At 46.4% G+C, this 11269-nt stretch overlaps 1 long non-coding RNA gene across 2 annotated transcripts; it reads right to left on the bottom strand.

Moving 5' to 3' along the window:
• Nucleotides 1-2629: 2629 nt before the first annotated feature.
• Nucleotides 2630-11246, bottom strand: LOC125118555 (uncharacterized). Of its 2 annotated transcripts, none has more exons than XR_007132849.1 (3): nucleotides 11215-11246; nucleotides 10292-10451; nucleotides 2630-2816 (listed from the first exon to the last, which is right to left on the bottom strand). It is a non-coding gene; the product is annotated as an uncharacterized LOC125118555 (long non-coding RNA). The 2 variants fall into 2 exon arrangements; XR_007132850.1 differs by having other exon boundaries at nucleotides 10292-10454; nucleotides 11215-11245.
• Between the last annotated feature and the right edge of the window lie 23 nt (nucleotides 11247-11269).

Here is an 11269-nt window from a genome sequence, read left to right as displayed (position 1 = left end):
GATGGGTGGATGGTAAGGGGCGGGCTCTAAGTATCCCACAGCCAAGATGCTTGAGAAATGGGACAAGGAATTTGCCAACTGGATGGAGGTTCATGGGTTTGGAGATGGGGAATTGTCTGAGGCTGGGAGATGCTCGTTCTTGGGGGAGTTTGCAAGGTATGAAAGGTCCAAGGATGGCCTTGGACGAACTGTAGGGACATTACCCTGGATGGGAGATCCCTCAGAGCTGATACCAGCAGCGCCACGAATCTGGGGATTAGAGGCCAGGACTGGAGTTGAAGGAGCCGTGCTCAGGTCACCAAGGCAGCTGGCAGGGTTGGGGGCTCCAGACAAAAGGCAGACCTACAGAAAGAGGAATCCTAACTACTGCTTTGTCTGGTGCCTCAGTGTACCCTTCTTGGAAGTGGCGGTAATGAGACGTGCATGGTAAAATTGCCAAGGGATTAAGAATAAAGCTTCCAAACCACCTGCATTATGCCCAGCCAAGCTCTTTGGCAGCAGCTCTGGAATATTATCTTTAATCAATATTGATTACAATCAGACTGGATAAGGCCAAACCTCCTCTTAGTCCTGCTCCATTGTGGATATATTTTTTAATTTATTTTTTATTTTTTTGCATTTTAGGGCCACACCCTTGGTCCTACCTATCAACTACCTTGGTATGGTAGTTCTCAGGCTAGAGGTTGAATCGGAGCTGCAGCTGCCGGCCTATAGCTACCACAGCCGCAGCAATGCAGGATCCAAGATGCATCTGCAACCTACACCACAACTCACGGCAATGCCAGATCCTTAACTCACTGAGCAAGGCCAGGGATTGAACCCGCATCCTCATGGATACTAGTCGTCGGGTTCGTTACTGCTGAGCCACCACAGCAACTCCCCATTGTGTGTTTAAACGAGTGCCCCTCTTAGCCTCAACCATTCATCAAAAAAGCCTTTTGCCTTTTTGATTAGTTTGTTGATGGATTGATTGATTTTGGCTGCCCCATGGCATGTGGAGTACCCCAGACAGAGATTGAATCTGAGCTGGATTTGCAACCTAAGTCACAGCCGTGCCAACACCGGATCCTTAACCCACTTGGCCAGGCCAGGGATTGAACCTGCATCCCTGCCTCTGCAGAGATACAGTCATCAATCCCCTTATGCCACAGTGGAAACTCCAGTCTTCTGCCCCTTTAGTATCACCTCATTCATGGATTTAACTCAGTCCCCCTCACAATCCCACGCAGTTCTTTTTTATTTGTTTGTTTGTTTTGTTTTTTTTTGCTTTTTAGGGCCACACCTGCAGCATATGGAAGTTTCCAGGCTAGGGGTAAAATCAGAGCTGCAGCTGCCAGCCTGCACCACAGCCACAGCAACTTGTGATCCAAGTTGCATCTTCAACCTACACCACAGCTCACGGCAATGCCTGATGCCCCGACCTGCTGAGCAAGACCAGGGATCGAACCCGCATCCTCATGACTACTAATTGGGCCACCAAAGGAACTCCCTACACAGTTCTTATTAATTTAATAAAAACTTTCCTTTTAAGGGATTGAGGTTGGAGTCCCCGTTGTGGCTCAGTGGTTAATGAATCCGACTAGGAACGATGAGGTTGCGGGTTCGATCCCTGGCCTCGCTCAGTGGGTTAAGGATCCAGCATTGCCGTGAGCTGTGTGGGGTAGGTCACAGATGTGGCTTGGATCCCGAGTTCCTGTGGCTGTGGTGTAGGCCGGCGGCTACAGCTCCGATTCGACCTCTAGCCTGGGAACCTCCATATGCCACGGGAGTGGCCCAAGAAAAGGCAAAAAGACCAAAACAAAACAAAACAAAACAAACAAAAAAACCCCACCAAAAACAAATTAAGAGATTGAAGTTAATAGACATCAAATTTGATACGTTTTTTCTTGTTTGTTTTGTTTTGGTCTTTTTACCATTTCTCGGGCCACTCCCGCGGCATATGGAGGTTCCCAGGGCTAGGGGTCTAATAGGAGCTATAGCCACTGGGGGGAGGGGGGGACACAGCCACAGCAACTCTGGATCCGAGCCGAGTCTGCAACGTACACCACAGCTCACGGCAACGTTGGATCCTTAACCCACTAAGCGAGGCCAGGGATGGAACCTGCAACCTCATGGTTCCTAGTCGGATTTGTTAACCACTGAGCCATGAAGGGAACTCCTTGATAGGTTTTCAAGTTGTTACCAAACCAAGTTCATTTGTTTAACACAGCAAGCCAAACGCTGAGACACAGAGATCTGCAGCAGAAAAAGTGTTTATTCACCATCTTCCCAAAGGGAGCTTGAGATACTTATGGGATAAAGAAGCAGGTTGGTCCTAGGCCTGGGAAAGATGTTTGGAGGTAGGGGAAAGATGAGATAATTGGGGTTCTGTGCAGGCGTTCATGGGATCTGTGTTAAAAAGTGGAGGTGCTTAGTGCTATCTGAGGATGGAGTTTATTTATTTATTTTTGCTTTTTAGGGACGCACCCGAGGGATATGGAGTTTCCCAGGCAAGGGGTCCAATGTGGAGCTGCAGTTGCTGGCCTACACCACAGCCAGATCCAAGCCGCATCCACCGACCTACACCACAGCTCACGGCAACACCGGATCCTTAATCCCCTGAGCAAGGCCAGGGATCGAACTTGAGTCCTTATGGATGCTAGTCAGATTTGTTAACTGCTGAGCCATGACGGGAATGCCCGAGGATGGAGTTTTTGACATCTGTCCTCGGATGTCAAAAGGTGATTCATCGAACACCTGTGCAGGCCCAGTCTTGGAGTTGGTGCTCCCAACAAGTCTTAGCTGGCTCAAACTGGACAAGAGCTGACTCCAAATTCCTGAAAAAAAAAATTAAGCTATAGCAATCCATATGTAGAAGTGTTATCTAGAGGAGGTGAGGTGATTAAGGAGTCACAAAATAATTGAGTTCCCGTTGTTGCAGTGGGTTAAGAGCTGACATAATGTCTGTGAGGATGCAGGTTCGATCCCTGGCCTCAGTGGATTAAGTAACCAGCATTGCCACAAGCTGCAGTGAAGCTCGCAGATGTGGCTTGAATCTGTCGTTGCTGTGGCTGTGGCATAGGCTGGCAGCTGTAGCTCCGATTCGACCCCTGGTCTGGGAACTTCCAAATGCCACAGGCGAAGCCCTAAAAAAAAGAAAAAAAATTTTTTTTTAAATAATTAAGATGATCTTGGAGTTCCCGTCGTGGCGCCGTGGTTAACGAATCCGACTAGGAACCATGAGGTTGCAGGTTCCATCCCTGGCCTTGCTCAGTGGGTTAAGGATCCGACGTTGCTGTGAGCTGTGGTGTAGGTCGCAGATGCAGCTCGGATCCCGCGTTGCTGTGGCTCTGGCATAGGCCGGTGGCTACAGATCCTATTAGACCTCTAGCCTGGGAATCTCCATATGTCACAGCTGCGGCCCTAGAAAAGGCAAAAAGACCAAAAAAATAATAATAATAATTAAGATGATCTTGATCAGTGAAGGCAGGTTACAAGGAGAGGAGTTTTTAACAAGCCGTTCCCTTACCTCCTGTTCTGTAAGATAAGCTCAAGCATTTGTCAGTCACCAGTTTCTGTCAACCCTATGGGGCACAGTTTCAAACTGGTTACACCTGTGAGACTACCACTACTATCATGGTAATGGACATAGGCAGTTCCTGTTGTGACACAGCCAAAATGAATCCGACTGGTATGTACGAGGATGTGGATTCGATCCCTGCCTTTCTCAGTGGGTCAAGGATCCTGCGTTGCCATGAGCTGTGGTGTAGGTTGCAGATGCAGATGCGGCTCGGATCCTGCATTGCTGTGGCAGTTGTGTAGGCTGGCAGTTGCAGCTCTGATTTGACCCCTAGTCTGGGAATTTCCATGTGCCGTGGGTGTTGCCCTAAAAAGACAAAAAAGAAGTCTGCTATAGACGGATGGGTGTCTCCCCCAAATTCATATAGTGAAGCCTTAACTACCCATGTGACTGTATCTGAAGATGGAATGTTTAGGAGGAAAATAACGATAAATGATATCATGAGAGTGGAATCCTAATACGATAGGATGTGGCCTGATAAGAAAAAGAATATCTCTTTCTCCCTCTCTCTTCCATTTGAGGACGCAGTGAAAGTGGCCATTTGCAAGTTAGGAAAGAAGCGCTTACCAGGAACCAAATTGACTAGCACCTTGGTCTTCGACTTCCCTGCCTCCTTCAGAACTGTGAGAAATAAATCTCTTTTTTTTTTTCTCTTCCTTCCTTCCCTTCTTTGTTTTTGTTTTTGTTTTGGTCTTTTTGCCATTTCTAGGGCCGCTCCCGCAGCACATGGAGGTTCCCATGCTAGGGGTCTAATCAGAGCTAGGGGTCTAATCAGAGCTGTAGCCACTGGCCTACGCCAGAGGCACAGCAACACCAGATCCGAGCCGCATTTGCAAACTACACCACAGCTCACGGCAAGCCAGATCCTTAGCCCACTGAGCAAGGCCAGGGATCATACCCACAACCTCATAGTTTCTAGTCAGATTCATTAACCACTGAGCCATGACGGGAACTTCTCCCAAACTGTTTTCTAAAGATGCTATTTACCATTTTACATTTCTATTAAAAGTTTATGGGAGTTCCCGTCGTGGCGCAGTGGTTAACGAATCCGACTAGGAACCATGAGGTTGCGGGTTCGGTCCCTGCCCTTGCTCAGTGGGTTAACCATCCGGCGTTGCCGTGAGCTGTGGTGTAGGTCGCAGACGCGGCTCGGATCCCGCGTTGCTATGGCTCTGGTGTAGACTGGCAGCTACAGCTCCGATTCAACCCCTAGCTTGGGAACCTCCATATGCCGCGGGAGCGGCCCAAGAAATAGCAAAAAAAAATAAAATAAAATAAACCAAAAAAAAAAATAAAAGTTTATAAGGAGTTCCCATCATGGCTCAGCAGAAATGAATTTGACTAGTTTCCATGAAGACACAGGTTTGATCTCTGTCCTTGCTCAGTGGGTGAAGGATCCGGCATTGACTTGAGCCGTGGTGTGAGTTGCAGATGCCGCTCGGATCTGGTGTTACTGTGCCTGGGGTGTAGACCAGCAGCTACAGCTCCCATTTGACCCCTGGCCTGGTATTTTGCATATGCCACGGATGTGGCTCTAAAAAGATGGAAAAAAAAAAACAGGATATGAGAGGCGTTCCCTGGTGTCTCAGTGGGTGAAGGATCTGGTGTTGTCACTGCTGTGGCTCTGGTTACTGCTGTGGTATGGATTCGATACCCAGGCTGGGAACTTCCACATGCCACAGGTGTGGCCAAAAACAAAACAAAACCTAGAAAAAAAGGTGAATCTTGTAGTATATAAATTACAAATTAGGAGTTCCCATTGTGGCTCAGTAGGTTAAGATCCTGACTAGTATCCCTGAGGATGTGGGTTTGATCCCCAGCCTTGCTCAGTGGGTTAAGGATCCAGCATTGCCACAAGCTGTGGTGTAGATTGTACATGTGGCTCAGACCTTTCGTTGCTCTGGCTGTGGTGTAGGCCAACAGCAGCAGCTCTGATTCCACCCCTAGCCTGGGACCGTCTATATGCCACAGGTGTGGCCCTTAGAAAAAAAGGGAAAAAATATAAATTAAAAATTTAAATGAGAAATTAAAAACAAACAGTATATGAGAGTTCCGTTTCTTCCACATCTTCACCAAGAGTTGGTATGGTCAGATTTTTTAACTTTAGACATTCTAATGTGTTTATAGTGGTTCTTCATCATGATTTTAACTTGCATTACCCAAATGACTAATATAATTGGGCACTGTTTACATGCTTATTTGCCATCTGTATATGTTCTTTGGTAAAATTTGTGTTCAAATCTTTTGCCTGTCTTTTTTTTTTTTTTCGGAGGCGGGGGTTGTTTTATTATTAAGTTTTGAGCATTCTGTATATATTATGTATATAAATTCTCTATCAGATAAGTGATTTGCATTGTCTTTTTTTATATAATGATTTTTATTTTTTCCATTATAGCTGCTCTACAGTGTTCCGTCAATTTTCTACTGCACAGCAAGGTGACCCAGTCACACATACATGTATACATTCTTTTTTCTCCCATTATCAGGCTCCATCACAAGTGACCAGACATAGTTCCCAGTGCTATACAGCAGGATCCCATTGGTTATCCATTCCAAAGGTAATAGTTCGCATCTATTAACCCCAAATTCCCAGTCCCTCCCAGTCCCTCCCCCTCCCTCTTGGCAACCACAAGTCTCTTCTCCAATGCATTGTCTTTTCAAGAGAAAAATTTTTGAATTTTGATCAAGTTCAACTTATCCATTTGTTCCTTTATGGATTGTGCATTCGATGTAGATTCTATCTAAGCAAACTTTGCCTAACCCAAGATGACAAAATTTTCTCCCATGCCTGCTTCTGTAAGTTTTATAGTTTTAGCTTTTAAATTGTAGTCTATGAGCTATTTTGGATTAAATCATTATTTTTTTTATGGCCACACCTGTGGCATGTAGAAACACCCGGGCCAGAGGTCAAATTGGATCTGCACCTGCGGCCTAGGCCACAGTCACAGCAAAACCGGATATGAGCTGGATATCCAGATCCTGAGTGAGGCCAGGGATGGAACCCGCATCCTCACAGAGACAGGATCAGGTCCTTAACCAGCTGAGCCACAAAAGGAACTCCAATTTGGCAGCCCTTAATGAATGAAGGATTTTTAGTAGCATAGGAAAATATTTATTACATAATGTTTGGGGGGGGTGTTTGTTTTTCGTACTTTTTTGCTTTTTACAGCTGCACCCTCAGCATATGGAAGTTCCCAAGCTAGGGGTCCAATCAGAGCTGCAGCTGGTGCCTATGCCACAGCAACACAGGATGCAAGCCAAGCTTGCGAGCTACACCACATCTCACAGCAACGCCAGATCCCCGACCCACTGAGCAAGGGCAAGGATTGAACCCGAGTCCTCATGGATACTAGTTGTATTAGTTTCTGCTGAACCACAACAGGAACTCCCTTATTACACAATATTAAGAAAACAAAGCAGGTTAAAAAGTTGTATATATCATTTAACTTCACCTTTGTAACCATAAAAGAATGTATTTTTTAAGAGACTGAAAGCAAAACATAAAACTTTCATCCTCAGGAGTTCTCGTCGTGGCTCAGTGGTTAAAGAATCCGATTAGGAACCATGAGGTTGCAGGTTCGGTCCCTGGCACTTGCTCTGTGGGTTAAGGATCTGGTGTTGCCGTGAGCTGTGGTGTAGGTTGCAGATGTGGCTCGGATCCCGAGTTGCTGTGGCTCTGGCGTAGGCCGGTGGCTACAGCTCCGATTCAACCCCTAGCCTGGGAACCTCCATATACCATGGGAGCGGCCCTAGAAAAGGCAAAAAGACAAAAAATAAAAATAAAGATAAAAATAAAAAAATAGGAGTTCCCGTCGTGGCGCAGTGGTTAACGAATCCGACTAGGAACCATGAGGTTGCGGGTTCAGTCCCTGCCCTCGCTCAGTGGGTTAAGGATCCGGCGTTGCCGTGAGCTGTGGTGTAGGTTGCAGACGCGGCTCGGATCCTTCGTTGCTGTGGCTCTGGCGTAGGCCGGTGGCTACAGCTCCGATTCAACCCCTAGCCTGGGAACCTCTATATGCCGGGGAAGCGGCCCAAGAAATAGCAACGACAACAACAACAACAACAAAAGACAAAAAATAAAAATAAATAAAAATAAAAAAATAAAATGTTCATCCTCCAGATGAAAGGATTATAGATGATAGTATTGAGTCTTGCGACCCCTGCACATGATATATTTCCCATTTATTAAGGCATTTTATTTTATTTTTCCTTTTTTGGCCAAACTCTCAACATATTGGAAATTCCCCAGCCAGGAATAGAATCTGAGCTGCATGTTGCATCTGAGCTGCATTGTGCATTTGAGCTTCATCTTGTATCCACAGAAGCAGCGAGACCAGATTCTTTAACCCACTGTGCCAGGTTGAGATCCAACAACAATACCACAGAGACAAGCCAGATCATTAACCCACTGCGCCACAGCAGACACTCTACGGCCTTTTAAAATTTCTTTTGGCAGTGTTCCCTCAGTGGCACAATGGGATCAGCAGCCTCTTGGGAGTACTGGGATGCAGGTTCTATCTCCAGCCTGGCACAGTGGGTTAATGCTCAGATCTGATTTCATGGAGCATACCAAAGGCCTCTGGTTGGCCAAAAAAAGGAAAGAAAAAAATTGCAATATTTTGCAGTTTTCCATGTATGGGTCTCACACATTACTGTCATGTTTTTCCCTAAATATTTCCTTTTTTTTAGGTCCCCACCCACAGCATATGGAAGTTCCCAGGCTAGGGGTCAAATCAGAGCTACAGCTGCCGGTCTACACTACAGCCACAACAACGCCACATCCAGATCTGAACCAATTTTGCAACTTACACCGAAGCTTGCAGTCAGTGCTGATTCTTTTTTTTTCTTTCCTTCTTTTTTTCTTTTTTTGTCTTTTCTAGGGCCGCACCCGCGGCATATGGAGGTTCCCAGGCTAGGGATCGAATCGGAGTTGTAGCCGCTGGACTACACCACAGCCAAAGCAACGCCAGATCAGAGCCGTGTCTGCGACCTACACCATAGCTCACGGCAACGCTGGATCCTTAACCCACTGAGCAAGGCCAGGGATGGAACCCCTATCCTCATGGACACTGGCCAGGTTCTTTACCCACTGAGCCATAAGAGGAACTCCTAATTGTTGTTTATTGATCTTGTATTCTGCAACCTTGATACACTACTTTTTGGTTCTATTAGATCTCTAGAGATCCTATCTAATCTTCTACATGAATGATCATGTCTGAAATAAAGGTAGTTTTAATTCTTTCTTTCCTATCTGTATGTTTTCCTTTTATCTTTCTTTCTTTTTTCTTTTTTTTTTTTTTGGCTTTTTGCTATTTCTTTGGGCCGCTCCCGTGGCATATGGAGGTTCCCAGGCTAGGGGTTGAATCGGAGCTGTAGCCACCGGCCTACGCCAGAGCCACAGCAACGCAGGATCCGAGCCGAGTCGGCAACCTACACCACAGCTCACGGCAACGCCGGATTGTTAACCCACTGAGCAAGGGCAGGGACCGAACCCGCAACCTCATGGTTCCTAGTCGGATTCGTTAACCACTGCGCCACGACGGGAACCCCTTTTTTTTGTTGTTGTTGCACCCACAGGGCATATGGAAGTTTCCCAGCCAGGGATGGAACCTGTACCACAGCAGCAACCTAAGCCACTGCAGTGACAATGCCAAATCTTTAACCTGCTTCACCACAAGAGAAATCTGGTATGTCTTTTTTTTTTTTTAATGGCCCCATCCACGGCATATAGACATTCCCAGGCTAGGCATTGAATCTGAGGCTCAGATGCGAACTATGACACAGCTACAGCAATGCCAGATCCTTTAACCCACTGCACTGGGCTAGGGGTCAAACCCGCACCTACGCAGTGACCCAAGCCACTGAAGTCAGATTCTTTTTTTGTTTGTTTGTCTGTCTTTTTTGGGCCATACCCGTGGCATATGGGTAAGGGTCGAGTGCAGCTGTAGCCACCGGCCTACACCACAGCCACAGCAACCCGAGATCCCAGCCACATCTTCGACCTACACCACAGCTCACCGGATCCTTAACCCACTGAGCAAGGCCAGGGATCGAATCTACCTCCTCATGGATACAAGTCAGATTCATTTCCACTGAGCCACGACGGGAACTCCTTAAGTCAGATTCTTAACCCCCTGCACTACAGCAGGACCTCCCGTTTTTCTCTTTCAAAAAGAACACCTAATTTCTTCTTGACTATTCTGTCTATCTAATCCATGCCCAGGCCCACACTCTTTTTTATTACTATGTTGTTGTAGCATATTATAATATTTTGAAATCTATGTCTTCTCTGTTTCTGAGGCCAGACCCAACCCATAACATTTGTGAAGCAAAGGGTTAAAATACAAATGGAGGACCCACAGAAGGCTAAATGTCTAAAAGTAATAAATTGGAGTTCCCGTCGCGGCTCAGCAGAAACGAACCTGACTAGCATCCATGAGGACACAGGGTCCATCCCTGGCCTCACTCAGTGGGTTAAGGATCCAGCATTGCTGTGAGCTGTGGTGTAGGTTGCAGATGTGGCTCAGATCCTGTGTTGCTGTGGCTGGGATGTAGGCCAGCGACTTCAGCTCCGATTTAACCCCTAGCCTGGGAACCTCCATATGCTGCAGGTTCGGCCCTAAAAAAGGACAATAAATAAATAAATAAATAAAAGTAATAAATCAAGGTATTTGTTAAATATAATATGATGTACTCTCCCACTTTGACAAATACATTTCCATACAAACTTACAAGGCAGGCAGGTGGTATCCCTGACACACTGTGATGTCATCATCTGTGCTGGCACCCAGAAGAACTTCTCCCTCCAGACAGGGTGCCTGCCAATGGCAGGGCCAAGGGATGTTCCAGCCTCTTATATGTGCAAGACTCGGTCATTGAAAATGACAAAACACTGCTGAGAGAAATTAAAGAAGGCCTCAATAGCAGTCCCATCATGGCTCAGTGGTTAACGAATCTGACTAGGAACCATGAGGTTGTGGGTTTGATCCCTGGTCTCGCTCAGCTGGTTAAAGATCCAGCATTGCCTTGAGCTGTGGTGTAGGTTGCAAATGTGGCTCGGATCCCGCATACTGTTGCTCTGGTGTAGGCTGGGGGGTACAGCTCCGATTCAACCCCTAGCCTGGGAATCTCCATATGCCGCTGGTGTGACCCTAGAAAAGGCAAAAAGACCAAAAAAAAAAAAAAGAAGGCCTCAATAAATGAGAAATATATCATATTCAAGGGTCTTAAGACTCAATACTATTAAGATGCCAATTATTCCCAAATTAATCTATAGATTAATACTGGTTCCAAGAAAAATCATTGCACTTTTTTTTTTTTGGCCTTTTTGCCCTTTTTAGGGCTTCACCCATGGCATATGGAAGTTCCCCGGCTAGGAGTCTAATCAGAGTTACAGCTGCTGGGCTACACCACAGCCACAGCAATGCAGGATCCGAGCCGTGCTTGCCACCTACACCACAGCTCACGGCAACTCCAGATCCTTAACTCACGGAGCCAGGCCAGGGATCAAACCCGCAATCTCGTAGTTCCTAGTCGGTTTCATTTCTGCTATGCCATGACAGGAACTTCCTGCACTTTTTTTTTTTTTTTTGACAAACAGATTCTAAAATTCATATGGAGTAGTTCTCTTTGTGGCTCAGCAGTAACGAACCCACCTAGCATACATGAGGACGAAGGTTTGATCCCTGGTCCCGCTCAGTGGGTTGACGA

The sequence above is a fragment of the Phacochoerus africanus genome, chromosome X, assembly GCF_016906955.1.
Source record: "Phacochoerus africanus isolate WHEZ1 chromosome X, ROS_Pafr_v1, whole genome shotgun sequence".
Taxonomy (NCBI): domain Eukaryota; kingdom Metazoa; phylum Chordata; class Mammalia; order Artiodactyla; family Suidae; genus Phacochoerus; species Phacochoerus africanus.
The sequence above is the reverse complement of the archived record's forward strand: the minus strand, read 5'-3'. Positions and strand labels throughout refer to the sequence as shown.